This window comes from Tupaia chinensis, unplaced genomic scaffold, assembly GCF_000334495.1.
Source record: "Tupaia chinensis unplaced genomic scaffold, TupChi_1.0 Scaffold000459_1, whole genome shotgun sequence".
Lineage (NCBI taxonomy): Eukaryota > Metazoa > Chordata > Mammalia > Scandentia > Tupaiidae > Tupaia > Tupaia belangeri.
The window spans coordinates 1,430,417-1,440,773 of NW_006159968.1; the positions used below are offsets into that span (position 1 = coordinate 1,430,417).

Sequence of the window (10,357 nt, forward strand, 5' to 3'; positions counted from 1 at the left end):
CCTGCTGACCAGAGGTTGGGACCCTGTCAGAGATGGGGCCATGGGAGGTGGCCTGGAGGACCTGGCCTCCAAGAAAGCTGGCAGGACAGCATCTAGTGGCATCTGAATAATATCAGGAAAGCTGTAACCAGCAGGGGCAGAGAAACCCAGCTCAGGGGTAAGTCTCACATGTCCTCAGGGGCTGTGTGGGTTATACCATACTGCGTAAGGCAGAGGGGAGTCGTGGGGCTGCAGTGAACTGTGCAACTGGCCAGGTGCTGAGCAAAGGAGAGGGTGGTGACTCAGCCCTGGGGAGTGTCATTGTGGGTCCTCTGGAGCCCAGAGTTCCTGCATCTTCCTTCTTTTTCTCAGAGTTGTCAGGGCTCTAGATTTGTCTGCAGAATGTTCTGAGTTTTGGAAGTTGTAGCTGCTTCTCAGCTTTGCCAGATGCTGTAAGCACAGACCAGCCTGTGAGGCAGCAGGCCCCACAGCCCACTATTTGCAGAGGCCGTTTAAACCAAGACTAGGAGGTTAGGAAGAAGTTCCTGGGAGTGAGTGGTCCCAGCTGACAAAGCCCAGGGCCTCTGTGTCTCCGTCCAGATGCATCATCTACTGCCCCCGTGGGTTCCTCCATCCCTCCTTTCCTCAAGGCAGGAACTAAAGTCCAGAGCTTGTGACAGCAGAGTGCAGGGTGAATGTGGGGCTTCTGGGCTCTCACCCGTGGGACTATCTGGCCACTCTGATGCTAAAAGTAACCCTGTAATGATTCCAGTAAAATCCTCACAAGGAGCTTGGCATGGACGAATCCTGATTTGCTGCCAACCAGCAGTAAATGGCTGCCCTACTAGCACTCAGGAGGCTAAGGGAATCAGCTCTTCCCAGGAAGAGTGGGTTGAGAGTTTATTGAACAAATAGGTCCACCCTGTGGGTGCTGAGAGCAGCTCTGGCTTCTTCCTGAAGGGTCTCTCCAGTGGATGCCTGGGGTCTGGAGAAGGACGTGCTTGCTCCTACAAGAGCCTCCCTGTAAATCGCAGAGCATGCGAGGGGCATTTATTAGTCTCTGTGTGATCAGTCATGCAGCCGAGGAAATGAACCAGGCTTGGAGTTAGCAGAGGTGTGAGCAGCTGTGACACTGGGCTGGCCATTTTAATAACTAGTGCCCTACCCACATCACAGAACTATTATGAGAGTCTAGCTGGGAAGATAGACCTAAATTGCCAGTAAGTGGGCAGGAGGATGTAAACTATTTTTGACCTTGTATTCCTCCTCCCTGAAGGAGGAGACAGGGGTGATTGGAAGGAGCTAGAGAATTCCGCAAGTGCAAAGGCCCAGAGGTAGGAATGAGTATGGAGAACTCAGGAGCAGATAGAGAACTCACACAACTGAGATGGCCAGGGTGGATGTATGAGGTGGAGTAGAGCCAGGTGGCCGAAGGATGGCCAGAAAGCCAGCGTGGGCCCAGGCTAGCTACTTGGCATCGTTCTGGAAAGAACTGTCCTCTATGACATTGGTGATGGACTCACCTTCTGAGGCATGTCTTTCAACTGAGACTAGGGTCATGGATGGGGACCAGAGAGGTCCAGAAAATGGAGATTTCAATGGGGAGGGCTGAGTCACCCCAAAAGACATCAAGGAGTGAAGGGGTGGGTTACTTGGGCTATGAAGTGTGAGTTGGGTTTGGCTTTCCAGAGGAGGCTCAGGATTAGCCAGGATGGAAGGGAGTGGTGTTCCTTCCCTCCCTTTGTGGCAGCTGTGGCTACACCACAGCCAAGACCCCAGGAGGTCTCGGAGATCCTAGCAGGCAGACCCATGCAATGTCTGAACCCCCACTCTCTCCACCGAGTGCACCAGGAATGCAGGATCCCCACCCCATTCCTTGTAGCCTTGCTTATTTGCTCAGAAGTCAAGCTCCAGGAGAGAATCTCCTTGCTGGAGAATACAGAGGTAAGGACCCCCTGGGAACCCTTGTTTCTACTCTGGGAGAGCCGACGTGTTTGCCCATGCATGAGAGGATGTGGAGTAGAGGAGAGGAATTCCCTGGGAAGAGGCTGGGCAGCTGCTGGAGGGGGCACGGGATATGGGGCAGCCCCAGGCCACCTCTCCCTTCCTCTCTGCTGTTTGATTCTCTTCCACAGTGTGGAGGGACTCCCTCTCCAGGCTTCTGGCTCGAGATGTGAGGGTGAACAAATGGCTACAACCTGGGTCCACTCTGAGCTCGGGATCCCCAAATCAAAATGAATAGCATCATTCCTGTTGCCATAGAGCCCACCATCCTGTGAGGGAAGTGGGCATAGAGAGAATGGATCAGGGTTGCTCAGTCATGTCAGTCTCGGGTTCCCGTATGCAGAAACAACCTGCCCTGGTTGTCTGTGTCACTACATTAATGAAGTTGAGCTCTCTTAGTAGCTTACTGGTTGCTTGCATTCCCTCTATGCTGATGTGCTTTCATCTTCCCTTTTTAAGATTAGGTTGTATGCATGGTTCATGACAGCGATTCTGTGAGGGCTCTGTCTATGGAGTATCAGCCAGGTTCCTCCCTAGCAAGCACTGAAAATACGCTTCCTGCTTTGCCACTTACTTCACTGTCACTCAGGGTATTTAATCTCTTAGTACAGGCATGAGAAAATATTTTCTACTGAGGGTCAGATAGCACATACTATGGTCTCTGAGAGTCGTATGGTCTGTTACAATTCCCCAAATGAGCCTAGTAGCATGGAGGCAGCCACTGACGGCATGCACGCAAACTGATGCCAGAGTGTCCTCGTGCAACTTTATTGACAACAACAGGCTGCCAGCCTGCCAGCTGGAGCTCGCCCACCCCTACAGAGGGAAGTTTGCATTTCTTATATGTTCAGTCTTTTTCTTTATGTAAATAAGAAATTTTACCTTTCCTTCTTACCCAGTGTTGTGTTCAAGATGTAACTTTTCATTCAGAAATTGAGTTAGAGACCCCCAAACCCAAAGTGGTTTTGCAAAGGGCAAATGGGGAGGTGTATTTAGCTCTTTGAATTTGAAGAGGCTGGGGGCTGTTCTCCCCCTCCACTCCTCACCTTTACTTTGGTCAGCATCAGTGCATCCTGGAGACACAGGCCGGGGCCGGGCAGAGCTTGTGTGGGCTCACTGATGCATGTGTGACTGGGGAAGCCGCCCTTCACCTTTCTGTACCTCGATGGTCTCTTTTTGAGAACGAGGACAGTGTCTACCTCTAAAGGGCTGTAGGGAAGCTGAGAGCACACAACCTAAAACAGTGCATCACTGTCGGTGTCAGCCTCAAAGCCTGGTGTTTTAGACCAGGGCTCTGACCCTGCCATCTTCATGCTGTGTGACTCCATCTCTCTGTACTGGTCTAAATATGGGATGATAATAGATTGTTAAGATCAGGTGTCTTAATTCACAATAGCTTTTTTGAAATAGTTGACAGAGGGCACCTGTACTGGCCTAAATATGGGATGATAGGCACCTGATAATAGATTGTTAAGATCAGGTGTCTTAATTCACAATAGCTTTTTTGAAATAGTTGACAGAGGGCACATACACTCATTGGACGGAGAGAGAAAGAGAGAAGGTGAGGAAGCACCCCACACAAGATGGTCATGCCATGATTCTTTCTCCTCCATTTTTCCCTCCTGTCAGGATTTTTGCCATATGGACACATACCCCTGGTGTATTCCTGAAGTTACTGGGTCTGGGACTCGAACCACACAGTCTGTCATATGGGGTCCAGTCTCCTTAATCATCACACCCACTGGCCAACACACCCACATACAGCTTTTGAAGCAGTACATATATAAGTAGTTAGTAAATGTCAGCTATTGTTGTGTGCCAGGTATTGAGCACGTAGTAGGTGTTTGATAAACACAGTGGCCTTTCTGTGGTTAGATGTGCTGGAACAATTCATTATATTAATCTCTGCTGCCTTTGCAAAGACTGCAGGTTTAATGCATATCTCTCTCCTGTTAATTAAAGCCCCCAAGCCCAGATAACCTTGCTTTTCTGTCCTTAGCAAGCTTTGGCTTGATAAGAATTTTCAAAATGTGTTTGTCGATCTTTTAAAACCTCTGAGATGAGTATTTACTGCCCAAATGTGCAAGAGTATCAAAAGAATTTAATCCAGGCGCCGGCTAAGGCTGCGGAAGATTTAAAGAGGGAGAGTGACAGGGCTTTCGTTTCTTCGCCCTCTATCTGCTGTGGCTACGAGTACTCTTTATCACTTAAAATCCTATTTGAAAAGGTCATGGGCTATTTGAGTGAATCATAGTGTAAGGATGGAGGAAAAAGGAGCCAGAGACTAGCCACCTCAGACTCCTCCCCATTTCCTCTCCTTCCCAGTGATGGATTTTGCTTTGAGTCCCCTGCTGTTCCCAACTCCTGGTACTGGAGATGACCAGCAGGTACAGTGATGGCGTCAGAGAGGATGAGGAGGCCAGGCGCATGCTCAGATGGCACCGCGTCTGCACATCGCCTTCAATCCACTCTCAATCTACTCTCCTCCACTTTTTTGGAGGATGACTGAGGCTCCAGGCGCTTCAGCACTGGTTTAAAAATGCCTAGTGTCTGACCTCAGACAGGAGCACGTCACCCTGGAAGCTGCTACGCTGCGGCCATCCCTCCTTCACCGGACCCAGCAGCTTCTCCCCAGCTTCCTGCCCTTGCTTGGTGTGAGGTGAGGTGGAGGCGTACGATGAGGTGTTTATTGGCCTCTTGTCTGCAGGCACCTTATCATTAAGCCCAGAAAAGCACTTTGGAAAGTGAAGCTGGTATTCATAAAGCTACTGGTTACTTTATTCACGAGCCTCGGCCTTCGGTATTGAAATCTGCATCACGTAGGATAATCTTGGCCTGGAAGTGCAGTGGGCAGGTGGGCAGCCCGGTCCCCCATGGATGGAGTGGAAACAGGACACAACCCAGAAGGGGAATGGCCAAGAGCCTCTCTCCTTTGGTTTGTCTCCTGACGAGTCTCTGCCGTCCTAGAATGATGACCTTGTCTGTGAAGTTATGCTTCCTCTTAGCACACCTGTACCATGCCAGATGCCAACTGAATACACCCAGCTCACTTTCTCCTCGGTGCGCCTGTCCTGTTAGCCACTGTCATCTCATAGGACCCCCACTGTGAGGCAGTCCTGTTGTTCTCATCTTAGAGATAAAGAAGTAGAAGTAGACCTCAGAGAGGTTAAGTGCCCTTTGCAAAGCCTCACAGCCAGTAGACAAGCTCAAACCCCAGGGGCTCTGTCCCACTCCCCTTACTCCGTCTGCTAGGCCAGCGCTCCACACAGGGAAGTGGCCTGTATTTGGACCATCCAGTTTAGTAGCTACTAACCACATGAGGTTATTCAGCATATGGAATCTGGCTAGCATAACTGAACAACTGTATTTCTTTATAAGTTTTACTGTAGGGTGCATATGCTCGCCAGAAAGAGAAAGAGAAAGATTGAAAAGCAACCCCCCAAGAAGCATGGCTACACCAAAGTCCCTTCTCCTCCGTTCACCTCTTGGGATTTGGGATATACATGTACTTGCACCAGGCATGTTTTTTAAAGCAATGGATCTAGAACTAAAACCGTGTGGCCATGTGGGATCCAGCTGCCTTAACCACTATGCCCCAGCTGACTCGAAGAACTGTATTTGAAGTATTATTTAATTTTAATGAAATTAGCTTATTTAGCTAGTTAGATCATTAAATTTTAATATTAATTAGAAATAGCTATGAGGCTAGTAGCAGTAAAGAACTGTGACAACCCCGAGATGTCCTACTTGCAAGCTAACAAATTAGCCTGCAGGCAGATGTTGGCACAAGACATAAGCTTCCAGATCAGAGACAAAGGACTCTATTACAGCACAGCAGGGAGCTGAGCCTCATGTTTGCATAATTTCTACCTGCCCCTCAAGTACTATGGAGTTTTCTGAAGAGCGTTTACCATTATCTGCTCTATTTTATTTGATGTGTAAGATTCTAGAGGAGAAGGACTTTTTAGTGTTCCCCTTTGTATTGCTAGCATTCCAGAAAGGGCCTGACATGTCCTGAGGACCCAAAGGGTTTTTACTAAATGATCAATGGCTTCTGGTTCATCAGAAAGTCAAGACTCTGGACAAGGTGGTTGTTGAGAATCCTGCTCTTGAAACAGGGCTCTGAATTTCTCAGGTTCTCTCATCCTGATGGTCACTGCTCAGATAAATCTCACCAGTTTTCTTCATGCAGAGCCTGAGGCAGGGGTTCTATACTTCTTACTGAAGAAGTGCTCCAGGAGGAGGGGTGGAGGAGGCAGGACCGGGCAAGGGGTATTGCTGAGCAAGGATGAGCTCCCAGCTGGAGTCAACTTTCAACCTAATCCTACAGGGTACTCTGAAGCACGGAACACAACAGGGTTAGTCCTAAATGGAGGCAAGGGGGCCAGCCTTGTATAGTCCCATAGCCCCCAGTCATCATCTGGACTGCCAGGATGGTGGGGGGAGACAGGGTAGTCACCTTCTTATCACCAGGGCAGTTTTCTGGAGCAACAGGCAGCTGTGGGCTGTAGCAGACGACAGTCACAGCAGCTGAGGGGTGATGGCCCAGCCCATAAATGGCCTCTGAGTAGAGCTCCAATAGCACCCACTCTGCAAGGAACCTCCATCCTGCAAGTAGCCTGACCCCAGCTGAAGAAATACACACCTGACACCTGCCTCCAGGTGAAGTGACTTCAGGGGTCACTAGGAGTAATTTGCTACCTCAGAAGAGTCCAGAAGCTCTTGATTACCAGCCCTGCTCACCGCCCCCACCCCTATGCTGCTCAAGTTTCCTGCTTATCTTCTGGGCTAGCTCAGAAAAAAAAAAAAAAAAAAAAAAAAAAAAAGGAGCAGTAGGTGTTATTCCTAGTGTCCCTACTGTGTGCCAGGAACTGTTCAGGGAGCTATAAATGTTACCTCATTTAACTCTTCCAACAGTCCAAGAGGTGGGCCTTAGAATGCCTGTCTCTGTGAGGTGGAAGCCGTGGCTCACAGAGGTCAAATGCTTTCCTGAGCCCTCACAATGGAAGATGGTAGTGTCAGGATCCAGCCCCAGTCTTGGCCAGAGCCTGTGTTCCTTCTCCAGGATCTCCTGCATGAACATGGAGAGTGGGAGAGGGAGGAGCATCCCCACTGTGCCTTCCTTTTCTTTCTCTGTATCCAGGAGACAGCCCTGTGAACCTTGGCATGCGGTTGATAGAATTTCTACTTGTATCCCAAGTCCACTGGATTTCCTTCGTAGATGAAGACCCATGATAATTTGTATTATCACTATGATAATAGTGCAGTGCATGTGCACACATTGAGAGAGAAAAGCAACACCCTCGACAGGGTCTCGTCACATGTGATCCCCTTTCCCCAGCCCTCCAGCTCTTCAGGATCTTTGTATGTGCACACCCAGTGTGCTCTTAGGCCAGCCTGTGGCTTCCAGAACACACTGGGGGCTGCACTACCTAGGCTGGGCCGAGGAATCATAGTCTTTTAGACTGTAAGCAAACTTATCCAGTCTTTCTCCTGGAGGAAGACATTATCATTATTACACTGGGCAGTCAACACACTTGAGCCCTGCCCCGGAGGGAGACATGGTCTGTGTCCCATGTTGTGTGCATCTTTGGAAAGACAGTCCAAACCAACAGCTGTAAAACACGGAGCAGGAGACCCAAAGAGAATGCCTCTCAGCAGTGCCCACTGCATTGGGTATTGCGACTCCAAATTGCAATGGCCTTCAGTGCCTATTCAGGGATGTCACACAGTTGTTACAGCATTGACCACCCACCACCAAGAGTCTGTGGAGTTAGTCTCAGTTTCCCTGTTTTGCACATGAATAAACAGGCTCACTCTAACCCCATCCCTGAATAGTCCTATTGTGGATCATCCTACTCATTCTTGACTTTCCTTCCCTCCTATTGTCTCCTCTGTCTCTATAAAAAAACAAACCAACCCTAGGGGCCAGCAGGTGGCATGGTGGTTAAGGCACTGGACTCCCATGTGACTGACCAGGGTTTGAGTCCTGGACATGGCAGCTTGCTTTCTTACGTTCCCTCTCTCTCTCTCACTCTCCCTCTGTGGTCAAAATAAGATAAATAAATTTAAATGAAAAAAATAATTACCCCATGTTTAAAAAAAGGAAAAGAAAAAGACCTGAAGCCTGGAATGTTTGTCCTTTGCTCTCCCTTTTAAATCTTTATCCTGCAAAACTCTGGATTCTTTCCCAGTGCTGTTCTCTACTAGACCCCAGAAAAAGAGAGCACCTTCTCGTTTCTATCGACCCAGTGTTGTTGCCTTTGGAGTCTGGGCGAGAGCCCCTTGTCTTGGGCCATCCTTTATTCACTCCTCTCAGCCCCCTGAGTTTCATATGTTGTTCAAAACCATTTGGGGCAGGCACTTCCAGTTGGGCGCTTTAGAGCAGGAAGAAGCCTTAGAAATTGGGCAGCATGGAGCCTTCCCGTATGATTTGGGACTCAAGGCCCCCAAGCTCAGGTCCTCCATGCCGACTCCCATCCAGTGCTCGGGAGGTAGCAATTGTCTCTCCCACACTATGTGGCTTGGCAGGGCCAAGGGTCACTTGATATCAGCGGTTAATATTTACTCTAGGGACCAGCAGCTGGTGTAACAAGCACACAGGCCCTATACAAAAAACCTCTCAAAAAAAAACCCAAATGTGCTCTCTAAGTCTGAGCTGTACACATTGTGGAAATGTTCTTGTTAGCTCTTCAAGATCTCCCCCAGTGGTAAGTCTGAGTCTTCTCTTCTCTCTATTTTTCAGATGAAGAAATTGATGCTCAGAGAGGTTAAGGAACTCCACTGAGGCCACCTTGCTGGTAAGCAGCAGAGCCGGCACTCACACCCAGCTCTCCCTGACTCTCCAAGCGCTGCTCTAATTTGCCTTGCTTTCTTTGCCTTGAACAGCATTGAAATGATCGTTCCTTTTGACCAAAGTGTGAACTCTCTCCGGAGAGATCTGTGAGTTTTGGGTTTCGATGTTGCTTGTACAGTTTCCTGGACTGATAGGGCAGAGGACTGAGACGGGAGTGGAGATAAAAAGCAGCCGCAGGCCCCGTGGTTCCCTGGTCAGGACAGACCAGAGCCACGGTAGTCCTGTGTTCAGGAATGAGCCACTGTGACTAGCAGAGGCCAGCACCCACTCTCCCCAGGAAGTCACCCCACGGGTCCAGGCTGTCTAGGAACCTGACCCTGTGACCCAGAGCAGGGCCAGGTGCCCCACACATCCTGTTTACTACCATCCTGCTACAGCCATGGAGGAGCCAGTGGGTGGGGTTCACCCCAGCTGGAGCAGCTCCAGAGGCTGTGCTGGTCCACAGTGCGGTTTTGTAGTATTTTGGGGTCTTGTTTTTTGCAAAAGCCAGAGGAAGTCCGTGGGCTGGGTTCTGCCTTCCCCTCCCTGGGGACGGCTGGCTTGCAGGGCCTGGGTCAGGCAGAGCTCCCTTAGAAGAGGAAACCTCTAAACTTGAGGGCCAGAGAGCAGAGCACGATGGACTATAGTACTGTAGTCCTGGCAGGATGGACTGCAGGTAACCACCTGAGCATTCCATTTTCCATACGAGCAGGCCGAAGCGCAGGGTGACCATAGCACCCGCGTCTCCCAATGCACGCACCTTATTCCCTGAGCACCGAGTGCTTTGCTGTGTCACTGCCTGCTCTACCTGTGCCTGTTGCTGGGCTCAGCAGGGCACAGTAGTGAGGGAGGCAGGGGAACTCTCTGCCTCTGGATGGGGAGACAGACAAACAAATGAGTAATTCCAAATGCAACTGAGTGTCATTTCGTGACAAAGGCTATGAAGGGGCATGCCGCAAAGGAAGGAGAAAGTGACAGTGATGCAGTTTAAGGGGAGGAGAGAGGCCTCTCCAAGGAGAGCCTGTGAGTAGGACCATGAATACAATGAGAGAGCAAGCCATGTGGCTTCTGGGTAAGAGCATGCCTGCGGGAGTGCGGGACAGCAGATATGCAAAGGCCCTGGGGTACCATTGCACTCTGAATTTGATCCTCTGCACGTTTGTCTCCCCTCTCTCCCACCAGCAGCTTCTGCTCCTCTCCATGGTCCGTCCATCTGTCATCTCCAAGTATCTGGGAGTGTGGCAGTGTGTGGGGGTTCCTAGCAGGCAAAACCAAACAAAATTGAATGAGGCAGAAGAGAAGCGTATCTCTAACAGGAAATGACTTGTCTTAACTCTTAGCCCTTAATCCTTTTTGTATGATTCACTCTGGTGAAATTTGAAATAGTTTTATGTCCTTGGCTCTGAATCATTCTCAAAGTGCATTTTGAAGGAGGGCTGTGAGTTGGAGGACACTGTAATCTACTATTTCAGGGCCACCTTTTCAAGAGAAGGAGCCTGGATTTGAAACCACAGAAATAGAACAGGAATGGTGTGGGCT

At 49.6% G+C, this 10,357-nt stretch overlaps 1 protein-coding gene across 4 annotated transcripts in view; it reads left to right on the plus strand.

Moving 5' to 3' along the window:
- ST3GAL1 (ST3 beta-galactoside alpha-2,3-sialyltransferase 1) overlaps positions 1–10,357 on the plus strand; it is an 89,408-nt gene that overhangs the window by 47,741 nt on the left and 31,310 nt on the right. For 3 of the 4 annotated variants that reach the window (XM_006155517.3, XM_006155516.3, XM_014590540.2), the window contains exon 3: positions 8,729–8,783. The exons of the other annotated variant lie outside the window; for it this stretch is intronic. The gene's annotated coding sequence lies outside the window, so the exon portion shown is untranslated. The remainder of the gene's footprint in view (positions 1–8,728; positions 8,784–10,357) is intronic. 4 annotated transcript variants of the gene reach the window in all.